Raw genomic sequence first — 13,448 nt, forward strand, 5'->3', positions numbered from 1 at the left:
TAATACTTATTGCGATAGCAATTATATGGAAATTCGAGGCAAGCATTCGCCGCTGCTGCGAGGTTTCGTAAAAAGTCCAAATGCAAAAACTTTGGAGAACGTTTAAGCTTCGCCTTTTAAGAGTGGAACGCGATAGCATTCTAAGATCCCTGACTGCTTCTCACAGTTCCCGGCAGCTGCAGCTTATGTAACCGTAATGTTTACCGGAATGCGCTGGCGGCGAACACTATGCACGAAGGCGAGTCTTCTGGTTTAAATGCGGCCTCTTGCGTGGCCACGATGCGGTAAAACCCCTTAAACTTCGTAAAGTAGTGCCACGCTTTGAAGAATGCCGCCTCCTGCTCGCGCTCTCTGGCCGAGGCCGACGCCGCGTCGCTATTGGCCTAATAGCATCACGTGGGCCCTCGCGCGGCGCATCAGCGCCATTTTTGCTCGAGAAGCGTCTACGGAGTGGCGAGGAGCGCATGTTGGCGCCGTTGCTAGGTTCGAGCAGTGTTGGCGGCGCCACGATCGAGGACGGAGCGTGAAAGAGAGGAGAAACGAGGAGGAGCGAAGGTGGAGGAGGAGAGTATCGCTACTTTACGAAGTTTAAGGGGCTTTACGATGCGGCGGAGGCGAGCGTCATCTGGAGCTGTTGCAAGGAACCGGGCTCGCCGCTTTATGGCCTTTGAGATTTGCGAAAGGGGTTTGGGTCTTCCGTTTTCGCGCCACAGAATTACGTTTTCTTGCATATTCAAATTACAATCCGACGCTATCATGTCTGTAGGTTGTGTGTAAGCCGCGCTTTACGACTTTTCTGACATATTTTACCTTGAGAAATTCAATCAGTTCAGTAGTTTCCTTGCGCAACATGGAGAGCCTGTGCGGTTAGGCGTGCGTGGTTCGAAATGATTTTTGCAGAAATGACGATCGACGGGGGACGGCGACACCGAACTTTCCGCAACACGAGGCCTATAACGCTATCGCGTTGATAAGATCTTATCGCGCCCTGAGCTCCGTGTGTTGTGGGTACGAGGGAAAACTTGCGAGTGCGGGCCGAGAATGATGGCGGCCTGCTGTGCGCCGTCTTCCCTTGGGCATTTAACGTTCGAGGTCACGTGACCAAGCGTGCTAGTGGGTGGAGGTGAACGTGCGTCCTCCCTGCTGCCGAGACGCAGCTACGAATCACGGAGGATGTAAAGCTGCGCATAACGCGGCCGAGCACATACGTGGTCCGCGCCCCCTATCACGGAGGCCATCTTCGGTGGGTACGACGAGGCGGCGAGCAGGGACGGCGGATGGCTTCGTGTGTGCTGTCTTTCCCCGCGCCTCCCAATACAGCGTGCCTCATAATCAGGTCATGGTATTGGCACGTACGTAAAACACCAAAATTTAATTTTTAATTTGGCTTTTCCTCACCAAGGCTCATAGTAGCGGCAGGGATCAAAATTTGCATGTCAATTGCCAATTCAATTCAGTTTATTGCACTCTAAGTTTCATTTGAATTTAAGAAAAGGTAAAATTATGCAATAGGAAGTCCCGTATGGTGTTTGAATCCTGTGCGAGACAGCCTGTATATGTGCCGAGCAAAAAAAAAAGAAAAGAAAAAAAAGAAGCTGTAGATGGGAACAACGTTCAACGATGCGGATATCGTGCACGTCCTCCGTGGTAGACAAACCAGGCTACCACGCGCTTAGTCACCGCCGCAAACGCCGCCACGTCAGTGACAGAAGCTGCAGAAGACACGTGACGGTGTGCTAGCCAAATGTCTCACTGCATCAAAAAGAAACGGTATTTTCGAATGGCCTGGTTTCTCGGCACCCTTGCATATCTGACACGCACCACGTGACCTAAGGGTTCATGATGATTTGTCAAGGAATAAAACTTTCAGTTGTCAGTCAGCGCTCGCGTCGCCCAATGTCCTTGTCCCTCGTCCACGTCGCACTGCAGATTTACGTAAAATATGTCAACCTACCAACTGAACAAACTTGCTGTGTTGACCGGAACTCCGCCGGATCTTGGTCGCGCTCCGCCGTGGTGCAGCGGCGTATCATTTGATGTTCGCCCGCCGATTAATAAACAAATAAATAAATAAATAAATAAATAAATAAATAAATAAATAAATAAATAGACAAGTAAATAAATACACAAATAAATAAACATGGCATGAGTAATTGTTCCGATTTACTGGTACCACAGCAGGCCCTGTTAGCGGTCCACGGCGATCTCCTCGAGAGCAACGTTGCGACGTACACAAGTAATGCTGTCGTCGTTCGCTAGAGTATTTGCTCGTTGTGGCCTCCGAAACTCCATTCACAGATGCCATCACTCTCTGAGTCTGTGTGGACGTGCAAAAGTCACACATCGGCAAGGACGACGCTATTCTATAGCGCGTTGCAATCTCGGCGGAGGTATCGGAAAAAGTTTTTCGCCGCACGGCGAGGGTGAAGCTGATTACGGGGACGTGGCTTGCAGCCGAAGACGACGACACGATAACGACCATAACTTTATGACGGCTGTTGTCTTTGGTGTAACAGAAGGCAGAGACGCGGGCGGACACAAGCGATAGCTAGCCCATCATGCAGTTTCCGGGTCCATAAAGAGACATTTTAGGAGAAAGGCTAAAGTCAATTTATACCGATAAAATACGCTCGTAAAGCTTTACCCTTGCTGATTTTGCAGTAATCGTTTCATTACGAGCAGATGAAATGAAGGTCGTGAGGTTCAATTTTCTTTTAATTTCGCACCGAAACCGCGGCACCGGTTACGTCAGTGCAACGTCACGAATTTCAAACTATCTTGTTCGCATTCTGGCCACTGTGACAGAGTAACGATTCTTCAAACTTTGTGACGCCACAAAGCTTGTGACGTCGCAGCGAGCTGATTGCGAGGACCTTAATGTGACGTCCCCACCCGTTTATCGCGTTAGTGCCCTCGCTTGCTTACCAAAGCCGTTCTCACAGTGAGATGTGCTTATTTGGCATTGTAGTAGATCAATTCACTCATAGGTGGTATTCAAAACATGGCCGCCCTAACCTGTTTCCGGCTCTAGAGGTCGCCTCCGGTGCATGCAGTCAGCAAAAGCGTAGCCTACGAGACTAGTGCATTTGTTACTCCGAGGCAGCCGTCGCAGCGGCGCCGATTTAGACACCACCTATGCAGCTCAAATTATTTTTCTCTTTAGCGTCCTTTCAACTGCTGCCGCAATAAGAGTTGTTGCCGGCACCAATCCTCCATGTTATAGGCGTAACGTACCGTATTGTGAGTACTGTGTGACGTTTTGATTTTGTTAGCAAGCTACAGGATTTTTTTTCTCAAACCAATTAACCTCTCCGATTTTCCTCAGCCAATTTCCTCTGTCTTGATTTGTCTCCGTTATCTTTATCCAGTTGAGAAGTTCGCATTGCATGATGTCCCTGCGTGGTAAAATGGAAACTCTGCCACTCCTCGCTATGTTACCTACGTTACTCCAAAAACTCTCTTCCGGCGAACAGGAAAGCGGGAAGCAACTTTCACTCGGTGGCCCCGGTCGCCGTCTCTTCCAACTCCCATGCTGAGCCGATTTTTTTTTCTTTTCTCAGTTCACATTCACAAGGAGGGTGCCAGAATTATCTCACGTCTCTGCTGCCAGAACCGCCGGGCTCTCCCATCAAAGAAGACACGTTAAGAGTCATAATTTGCTTTGTACGGCCAATAGAGATAAAAAAGTGGAAACAAAAGTGTGCGACAGGAAGGGTGAAACTACGGCTCCTTTTCCCCAGAGAGAGAGAGAAAACAAGAAAGCGCGAATAAACCGAGCTGTTTTATTCTGTGGGAATCTTCACTTCACGGTCTAAGGGAGAGTGCGCTTCTAAAGCGTGAAGTCTTCGTTTTTGGGAAGGAAACCGAAAAGTTTCCCAACATCCTTTCTCAGCCGCATTTACACGCACGTTCATTAGTGACGCAGCTTGCTGCGAGAACACCCCCAACCGCCTGAACTCCGCCTCTCATTCACCGTCAGCGCATCACCTCGCATCGCAGAACAATCTCCTCCGAAGAGGAGGGACGCCCCCCCCCCCTGCCTCTCCCCCTCCCAACCATCGCCTGGGCGCCGTGGTCCTTCTCGGGCACGGATTATCCCCGGCCACCGGTGGGGACGCCGTAACGCTGGGTGGTTAATCGCGGGCAGCGGAGCGTTCGTGAGAAGACGACACTCGCAGTCGAGGCCGGTGCGGAACCCGGAAACAGCGCCGCATCGGGGTGGCCGCGCGCGTGCGTGCTCTGTTTGCTTTTGTTTCTTTGTTTGTTTGTTTGTTTGCCCGTACATTGTTCTTTTTTTTGTCCTTTTTCTCCGACGCGTCGGGCCCAACCGCTGCGCGCGCGCAGCTCTACATTACGGAGCGTCGTCGCCGTCTCCTTCTTCTTCCTTTTCTCTCACCGCCGCTATTCTCTCTCTCTCTCCCTTTCTCTCTTTCTCACTTAGGGTCACACTCCCCCGGTTCGACCCCTCCGTAACTCCACCATTTCGGCTCGGCTATTGTTGACGCAGATGCGTACCGTCGCCGTGGTCGTGATCGTGTACCGTTCGGTCAATCTCGATCTTCGCGGAAGAAGGGGCGCTGCCACAGCGTGGAGCGTGAGGACGGTGTCGACAGTGCGCGCCATCGACATTTCGATCAACATGGTTTTTTTCCCGGCGTGACTCTTGAATTGGACGGCAAGGTGTGGTTGTTCTGTTGCCCTGGGGAGGCGGGGGTACCTCGAACATCTTTGAAGACCGGCATGCCCGTGGATTACTGTTCCCCTGCCTTCAGGTGCCACGGGACTCCTCGTTGACGAAAGTTTTGGCCACGAAGATCGTAGAAGAAGGCAGGCGTTGGCGGGTAACCGTTCTCCGTCCTCGGATTCTGCGGGCAGATCTCGTCTGCGTAACTTTCGAATGCACGACACAAGGTGTGCCGTGGGATTCACAAGTGAAGACCGCTGAAGATATCTTGTAGATAGACGTTCTACCCTGGGCTTCCTCAAGTTTCTCACGTAGGTGTGGTGACTTTTGAATGTATAGCGAAGTGGTCCCGTCAATTTTAGCGGCGAGGTCGACTCGACGGTCTTCGAAGTCGGAGGTGTCGGTGGATGACCGTTTCTACCCCTTCCTGCCCCCTTCCTTGTTTCCGCAGATGTCGTCGTAGATGTGACTTTCGAATGGCCGGCAAGGTGGTGCTCTGTTCTGTGTCCTAGCACAAGGATTTCTGCTGGATATATTCGAATACAGGCGTGTCCTTGAGGATAAATGCGCCGGCGACTGGGATTATAGTCTTCCTTGATGAGGCCTTCTCTGGATGTGGCACGGTTCGGAGATGGATAGTGGTTTGTATACACTGTGTTAATGCTCGTCAGCGAAGTAGACGCCACTGTGCTAACCATTAGATTTTCCCCCCTTGTGTCGTGCTCAACAAAGTCACCTTTTCTAGTGTGCTGGAACCTGTCGCACTTTGTGGCGTCGCGAGTATCAGCACGTCTGTGTAGTGGGGGTCGGCGATCCAGTGCATGAAAGGAGGTCACAAGCATCCGTCTCGACGGCTTGTGCTATAAAGCCCCTCTGAGTTCGCAAGGTCATTCTGTTACGAGATATATGCGTCAGTTGGGCTTCCTCTTGTTTCGTAATACAGAGCGGTACACGTTCGACGTCGAATGCATGTCGTGAAACTCCCCGCTACTCCCTGTGCGTAATAAGCTGCAACCGTCCCATGTGTTGAATTGACCTCTTTCCTTTTTCTTTTTTACCTTTTCGGTGCCTTCGGGTTCACTGTTACGTTTTCTGTGGGTTTTGTCATTGTGTCCGCACTTGCGTCTGGCTTATTTCTTGCAAAGCACATTTGACTCCAAACGATTCGTTGCCTCGTGTGTTTTACTAGCTGCAATGACTGGCCGGTCGACTCGAAGCCGATATGGCCTATTTGTCTGAACTGTTGTGAACGTAATCTCACTGCTTGCGTGGGACGGCTTCTCTTGTATTGGCGTGACGTTTCCGCTGGAGAAAACAGTGCAGTATGTTTGTAGACGAGAGCCTACTTCCACTGTTGCACCGTTCGACTGCTAATTTACGGCTCGCTCACCAACTCGGTCTGCTAACGTCAAGGTGACGTCAAACAGGGTGTGCTCTCGCTCGCTTGTTTTGCGTAAACTTTGTTTTGCTTCACGCGTGACCTCACACCTTCGTCACCACCTGTATCCGGCAGGTTGATGAAAGCTTCGTGCACGTGATGCTTTCCTACGCTGCCATCCTTGGAGCTTTCTGCCTTCGATGTTCGAGTGCTGCCCTATAGCTTCGTCCAGGGATATTAAAATACGTGTGTGGGGCAGTATTAGACGACTGCAGAAACGCATCGTTCCCACCTTGTAAACAGTGCCACATGTTTGACGGTCAGCAAGTGTTATCTCGACCCTGTGATGGACTGACCCCTTTAGATGTCGCTATTCCTTTTTTTTCCTGAGGGGTGTTGGCAGACGCCAAGAAGCAGCATCGCACCAGTACATCGAGGGACATTATAATGCCCTGATGGCTCTTTTAACGCGACAGCGTGAAGGAGCTCGTGTCGCAGAAAAGCCGGCGGCGTCGTCGGCGGCGTTGGCCGTGAGCGATAAATCCCAGCAGGCACTTTTGCGGTCTGTCTCGGCGGAACGCTCGTCGAAGTGAGTACGCGTGCTGTAGGAGAGACAGCCCTTCGCCGTGAGCCCGTGCGTGTGTACGTTTCGTGGGGTGGGCACAATGGCTGGTGGAAGCTAGCTGCAGCAGCGACGATGAGCAGTCTGTTCGGTGTCGTGAATGGCAGGCTGTCGAACTGCAAGGGTCTGCGCCTCGAACGGACCGAAGTGTTTCTCGTGCAAGTGACGAGGATACGACGGAAGAACTCGAAGAGAGTGTCACGCAAGCGACTACAGGGAGGAACGTGAGTCCAAGTTCTTTAGCGTGTACAGTGATGCCGTGGCGCGAGTGCAACTTCTTTAGTAAATGTATTGAGGCCGTGCCGTCGATCGAGTGTGTGGGTATTGGCCTCGAGCTCCACCACTGGAAAAGCTGGCGCCACCGTCGGCGTGACGTGCTAGGAGGGATCACGTGGACATAGCGGCCGGGTCGGCTGCTTCGGGCGCGCCGAAGCGAGCTGAAAACGAGTTTAAATTCCCTCGTACGCCGCGGTTTTCATTTAGTGGCGAAATTTACCCGCTTCGAGTGTCTCCTTTACAACGCTTGAAAGCACTACAATAGGTAGTGGCTGCTTTTGAAGGCGCGCAACATGGTAGGCTACTGCTCGGTGCCGCAGGGCCGGACGCACGTAACGGAGGCCGGTGTCAGCCTTATTCACACGTACCCGCAGGACAAGAAGCTGCGTGAAGCTTGGCTCGCGAAACATAAAACCGGCAAACAGTCATCGGCTACAACTCGGGTATGCAGCAAGCACAGACGCGAGGAAGATTTCTGCTACGGCGCCCGGTCTGCGATGTTCTGAAAACACGCACTGAGACGCACGCCCGAGTCCGCTGCCCGACTAATGTCATGACGGTTTGGTCTATGAGCTTGTCGATACTATAGATACTGGCAAGTTCAGTGGAGTGGAAAGGCAGCGGTAAGAAGCACATTTAAAGAAAGCATGGCATATGGTCATGTTCATGTTATGAATTAATGCACTGGATTACAAAAAAGGAGCAGCGGGAAATTGCACACTGAGAACGCCGATAAACATACAGTGCGACGCAACTCGAGAAATAGTATCGAAAGGTCAAAGAATTTAGAAGAAAAAAAAAAGATTGAATCGTCGCGACGGCACATCACAGTCCCCGTAGGCGTCGAAGTCTCTACAATGAAATTATTTTTGAACAGCTCTGATAGCGCCCACGTAACAATGGTTGCTTGTATACTGTCAAATGTTCATATTCTGCGGCCTAAAGCTCATGGCACGGTGCGAAAACGCGCACGCGGAGAAAGCGAAACAGTGCGCGGACAAGCACGCAGACGCGCAGTCGGTTGCTGCGAATCTGCGCGATCGCTGCATTGAGGCTTCGTTCTGTTACGCTCCATTTAGTTATACAAACACTATAAGAACATATTTCACACGGTTTGCTCTCAGCGTTTATCTACCTTTCACGCAAGAAGCCGGTTCGGGAGACTCCATCGCGGCGACCGCGCGCAGTGGCGTTCACTGTACGTATTCGGTAAAGAGATAGCGGCTGTAAACGATTGTGTGCTTTCAGTTTACCCAAGATTATTATTTAGACAGTAATTAGAAACTTCTTTTGTTTCGAAAGTACTTACAGAAATGTCCAGGAGAGCTCGCGCGTGGTGTTTTCAGTGAGCGCTGACAGCAAAACCTATGAGGAGCGCGCCACGTGATCCCTCATACTACGCCAGCGAGGCGCTTCCGATAGAGGGCGACTCCGTAACTCCTCGCCGCCAATATAAGGTCGGGAGGCTACTGGGGGCTCGCCACTGGTAACGTGGTCTCATAGTTCCTGCTGTTGTCGTTCATCGAGAATAGTTATAATCTTGTTTCTGGACAAAGCTTCGTTCTGCTTCGATTGATTTTGGTCTTTTTTTTTCTTTTAGTATAGTGCGCTAGTGTTTCGCACCCCTTCCGAACGTGCGCTAGATTTGGTCCCTTTTTTGTTCTCTCTCTCTAAACCTATAAGCCTTGTCACACCCGGTGCACTCAAGTAGCAAAACTCTTCGGGCTCGCTTCGTGCACAAACGGAGGAAGTCGTCGGTACACTCAGTCAGTCGTACCCGCCGCCGCGGTATGTCAGTAGTCATGGCGACGTGCGCCCGTTGAGTACGAAGTCGTGGGTTCTACCACAACAGCGGCCGCCGAATTCCGGTCGTACGGGAATGCATAAAAAAAAAGAAAAGAAGAAAACATGCTTTCGTCGAAGTAAAATGTTTTGCACGCAAAGGTTCTGGCTCTTGGTTCCATGGCTAACAGTCTTAACACTAAAGGCTATAAAAAAAAATTACTGTACCTGATGGCGACTCAAACTACATCCGCTATGAGCGGAGCCATGGTTCAAAGCTGTGTAGTGATTGTGACCGCTCGGCGAGCACCGAAGTGTGTGATAGGAGAATTTCCGCAGCGATTGCTGAAAATGTTGATTTGGTGCAGTTCTCGTGCCCTCTGTCGCTCGTACTAACGCGTTTGCTTCACGCAAAATGTCGGCAAAATAAAGGCTTTGTCCCCATCAATGGTTCTATCTTATCCCTTAAAGGTAACTGTGTTAACCAGCACCCTTAAGTGCACTTGGGAGACGACGACGAAGTGTCTTCAGGCAGAACGCCGGCTCTTCCAGCTCTACTCATTTTGTGAATTTCCTAGACTTTGCCAGTGGACTGCTATTTCCTCCTTAACTGCGATGGAGATGGAGTCTCACGCGCGTCCACCGGACTCGGCAGTGCCCGCGGCGGCTGCCTCCAGGAAGCGCAACGGCACCGAGAGCGACACGGACAGCGACGACACCATGCACTACTATATCAGCGGTGAAGATTCTTGTGACGACACCTTCGAGCTGGTGCGGAGTCGTAAAGCAAAGCGCAGATTTCTCAGCGCATCATCGAGTTCGAGTGAATCCACCGTGAGATCTTCGCGGGATACCGAGGAGCTCACCATCCTGTTCTCGCCTGTTCTCGCCACTGACAACCTGAGACGCCTCAACAGGCAAGCCGTGTCTTCTCATCTAGAAGCGCTGGTTCCAAACGAAATCAAAGACATCAGAGTGAACACCCGTAAGAACGTGCTAGCGATTGACGTAGAACACGCGGCTGCGTTGGATTCCTTGCGCAAGATCACGGAACTTGGCGGGATGAAAGTCCGCCCTTATATTCCGCTGGGCAAACAAGTCCGTACTGGCGTAATTTACGATGTTGACGAGACCATCGTCGACTCCGACCTGTCAATCTTAATCAAGCCAGCTACAGAGAACACCATCATCACAAACGCGTTTCGTCTAGGCACGTCACGGTGTGTGAAGATCATATTTAAGGGCGAATCCCTCCCATCGAATGTAAAAGTGGGCCACTTCCGACACGCAGTTCGCCCTTTTATACCAAAACCACTGCAGTGCTGGAAGTGCATGAAGCTTGGCCATGTGAGTAGTGTGTGCAATAACACTACCGTCTGTTCTCGCTGCACTGGGCCCCACACCACAAACACATGCGAGGCCAGTGTGCTGAAGTGCACAAACTGCAGCGGCCCTCACGATGCATCTTCGAAGGAATGCCCTTTGATTCGAAAGGAAATGCAAATATTGAAGAAAATGGTTAGAGACCACTCGTCTCACCGAGAAGCAGCAGCATCTATTAAGCGACGACGATCACGTCGCCGGCGTCGATCAAGACCCTCCAAAGCCTCTGCAGAACGCCACACACGTATATCACCACCCACTCTTCCGCCCAGGCCAAACGCAGTCAGCTCCAAGGACACGGGTGCATCGAACAGCACGGCTGCTGTCGCGTGGCCTGCACTCCCGAAGCTACATGCCCCTACTGAGCGGAGTGATACTTCTACAGCAGGGGACACTTCGTCTGTTCCTGATAAATTGGCGGACCAAGATCAACAAATTGTTGTTATGATCAGCTCTCTGGTGAGTGCTATTCGTGTTCTTCTGGACAAGCTACAGACACCAACAGCTCGAAGTGCATTGCAAGTGCTGGATGCCATCAGTCCGGTTCTGGCGAGCCTTCAGAAGTCCAGTGCTTGAGAACTTCTACAGCAGCACCATGGCTCATCGACACCACCAACGATCGTTCCGGGATGATGTGAGAAATGCCTCCATATTCCAATGGAATGCGAGAGGCCTGAGGTCCCGTATTTCGGATTTTCGACAGTTCGTATTTGCAAACCATTTTCCTATACTAGTCATCTGTGAACCGAACTTATCAGCTTCCATAAGACTGTCGGGATATGAATCTTTTGTTTCCAACACGTGTGTCCGTAGCAGTAAGGTTCTGGTCTACATTCGCAAGGACCTTACGTATTTTTCCCAACAAGTAGCGCCACACGACGGTAACCAATACGTCTCTGTTACTGTGAAAAAGAAGAAGCTGTCTTTTACTCTTATCGGCGTCTACCTTTCCCCAACAAGTCAGTTTGATAGAAAAAGACTGGAATATATTATGGCTGCTACTCCCGGTCCTTGGATAATAACAGGGGACTTCAACGCTCACCACCATATATGGGGAAGCTCCAGGATAAATTCGAGGGGCAGGTCACTAGTATCCTTTGCATCAGGCCACAACCTGTGTCTTCTAAATGACGGAAGCCCGACATTTCTGCGAGGAACTAAGTACAGTAGCTGCCTTGACTTGACTTTGGTGTCACGTTGCCTGACTTTGAGCGTGCAGTGGTTCACTGATATTGAAACTCATGGAAGTGATCATATACCAACCTATGTGAGAATTGATGGACTAGACGCCACATTACCGGTTGTTTCTCGCCAAATCGACTGGTCAGTCTTTCAGGATCGCGTAGAAGACACATGCAAGACACATATTGCACGCAGATTAGAAGACATAATTGCGGACGCTATGCAAGATTGTACACGCTGCTTCACACATCCATCAAAGCGTACAGAGAATGACATTGAATTGGAAAGGCTTCGTGCACTACGTCGCCGAGCTGAAAGGAGGTACAGGCGCACGAAGTCAATTCTTGACCTCAGAGAAGCTCGGCGCATGCAAAAGAAGATCAAACGCCGTATGGATAAGCTAGCGAATCAAAGATGGAAGTGTTTTTGCGACTCACTAGACCCCCGCAAGCCATTGTCCTGTGTATGGCGTACCCTACGGGGTCTTTGCTCAAGTCCCCAGCAACGACACCCATTCAACGCCCTTGCTCTCTATCAAAACCGCTGTGAGATAGACGTCGCAGAGGAATTTTGTGCGAACGTCGCCGGCGGCGCAGTTTTAGTCCCTGACATGGCTCTAGGCAACATCCCCGGCCCACGAGATGCAAGTATGGACGCTCCATTCTCTATGGAAGAGCTAGAAGCTGCTATGGCGCTCTGTAAGTGTTCGTCTTCACCAGGGCCCGATGGCATAACGTATACTGCTTTGCGCCACCTAGGCAGAGAAGCACGAAGAGAACTCCTCAGCATTTTTAATAGTTCATGGCAAGATGGTGTCGTCCCACAGGAATGGAAACGCAGCCGCCTGGTACCGCTTCTAAAAGCAGGAAAGTCACCGCTCGAACTGGCATCCTATCGGCCTATAGCTCTTGCCAGCTGCGTCGGGAAGCTCATGGAACGTATGATCCTCATGCGTCTCGAATGGTACCTTGAACACCACAAGATTTACCCTGATTCTATGGCGGGATTTCGACGGGGTCGTTCATCGATTGACAATGTCATCGATCTAGTAACATCTGTGGAACAACAAAAATATCGGAAGCGATTATCAGTAGCACTCTTTCTTGACGTGAAAGGCGCTTACGACAACGTTTTCCATCAAACCATTCTAGACGCACTTTTGACAATCGAACTAGGAGGACGAGTATATCGTTGGGTCAGTAACTACTTGACACAAAGGTCCTTGTTCGTACGAACGGAAGATGGTCCGACTACCGACCACTACACATGCCGAGGCGTTCCCCAAGGTGGTGTTCTAAGCCCTATTCTTTTCAACCTCGCGCTTCTTGGGCTGGCCAAATCCCTACCAGAAACAGTGAGTGTTTCCATCTACGCCGACGACATCTGCATCTGGACATCAGCGGTCACTCGCCTGCAGGTTCGCGCACGGCTACAGAAAGCAGCAACGCAGGCATCTGACTACCTTCACGCACAAGGCCTTACCATCTCAACAGAAAAATGTGCGATAGTCGCTTTTACGCGAAAAGCGATGAGGCCTTATCCGGTATGCATCAATGGTCAGCCTATCTCCTACAAGAGAAATCACCGGTTTTTGGGCGTCATTGTAGACCGAGACCTCACTTGGAGCCCTCATGTTGCCCACTTAAAGAAGAAGCTCACATCTATTGTTCACGTTTTCAAGTTTATCGCCGGCAAAACATGGGGATCGTCAGTGGGCTCCATGCTACAGTTATATAGAGCACTGTTCATCGGATTCCTACGCTACAGTTCTCCCGTGCTTGCTAAAACATGCAAGTCAAATCTTCGAGAACTTCAGAGCGTGCAGGCGCAGGCACTACGTGTTTGCCTAGGCCTTCCGCGCAGCGCCTCAACAGCTGGAACCATTGTAATGGCTCAAGACCATCCCATCACGATTTATATTAGTACCGAAACGCTTAGAGCCCATGTTCGTCATGTTTCACGGATGCAGTCAAGCTCTCTTGCGTGCCTGCCGGAACGACGACCACAGGCGTCCTTCTCCAACAAGGTCAACATCCATCGTGCCTCCTTACCATCGGGTTTCACACCCTCTTCACGTTCAACCTCAGCTTTGTGGTGTTTAAAACAACCTCAAGTGCGTCTTACGATTCCAGGAATAAGAA

The 13,448-nt window shown here is 50.8% G+C and overlaps 1 protein-coding gene across 1 annotated transcript in view; it reads left to right on the plus strand.

Annotated features, from left to right (window-relative positions):
• Positions 1–13,448, plus strand: part of Myo10A (Myosin 10A) — a 159,166-nt gene that overhangs the window by 72,048 nt on the left and 73,670 nt on the right. The gene's annotated exons all lie outside the window — the stretch shown is intronic.

The sequence above is a fragment of the Dermacentor albipictus genome, chromosome 8 (assembly GCF_038994185.2).
Source record: "Dermacentor albipictus isolate Rhodes 1998 colony chromosome 8, USDA_Dalb.pri_finalv2, whole genome shotgun sequence".
In the NCBI taxonomy this organism is placed as follows: Eukaryota; Metazoa; Arthropoda; class Arachnida; order Ixodida; family Ixodidae; genus Dermacentor; species Dermacentor albipictus.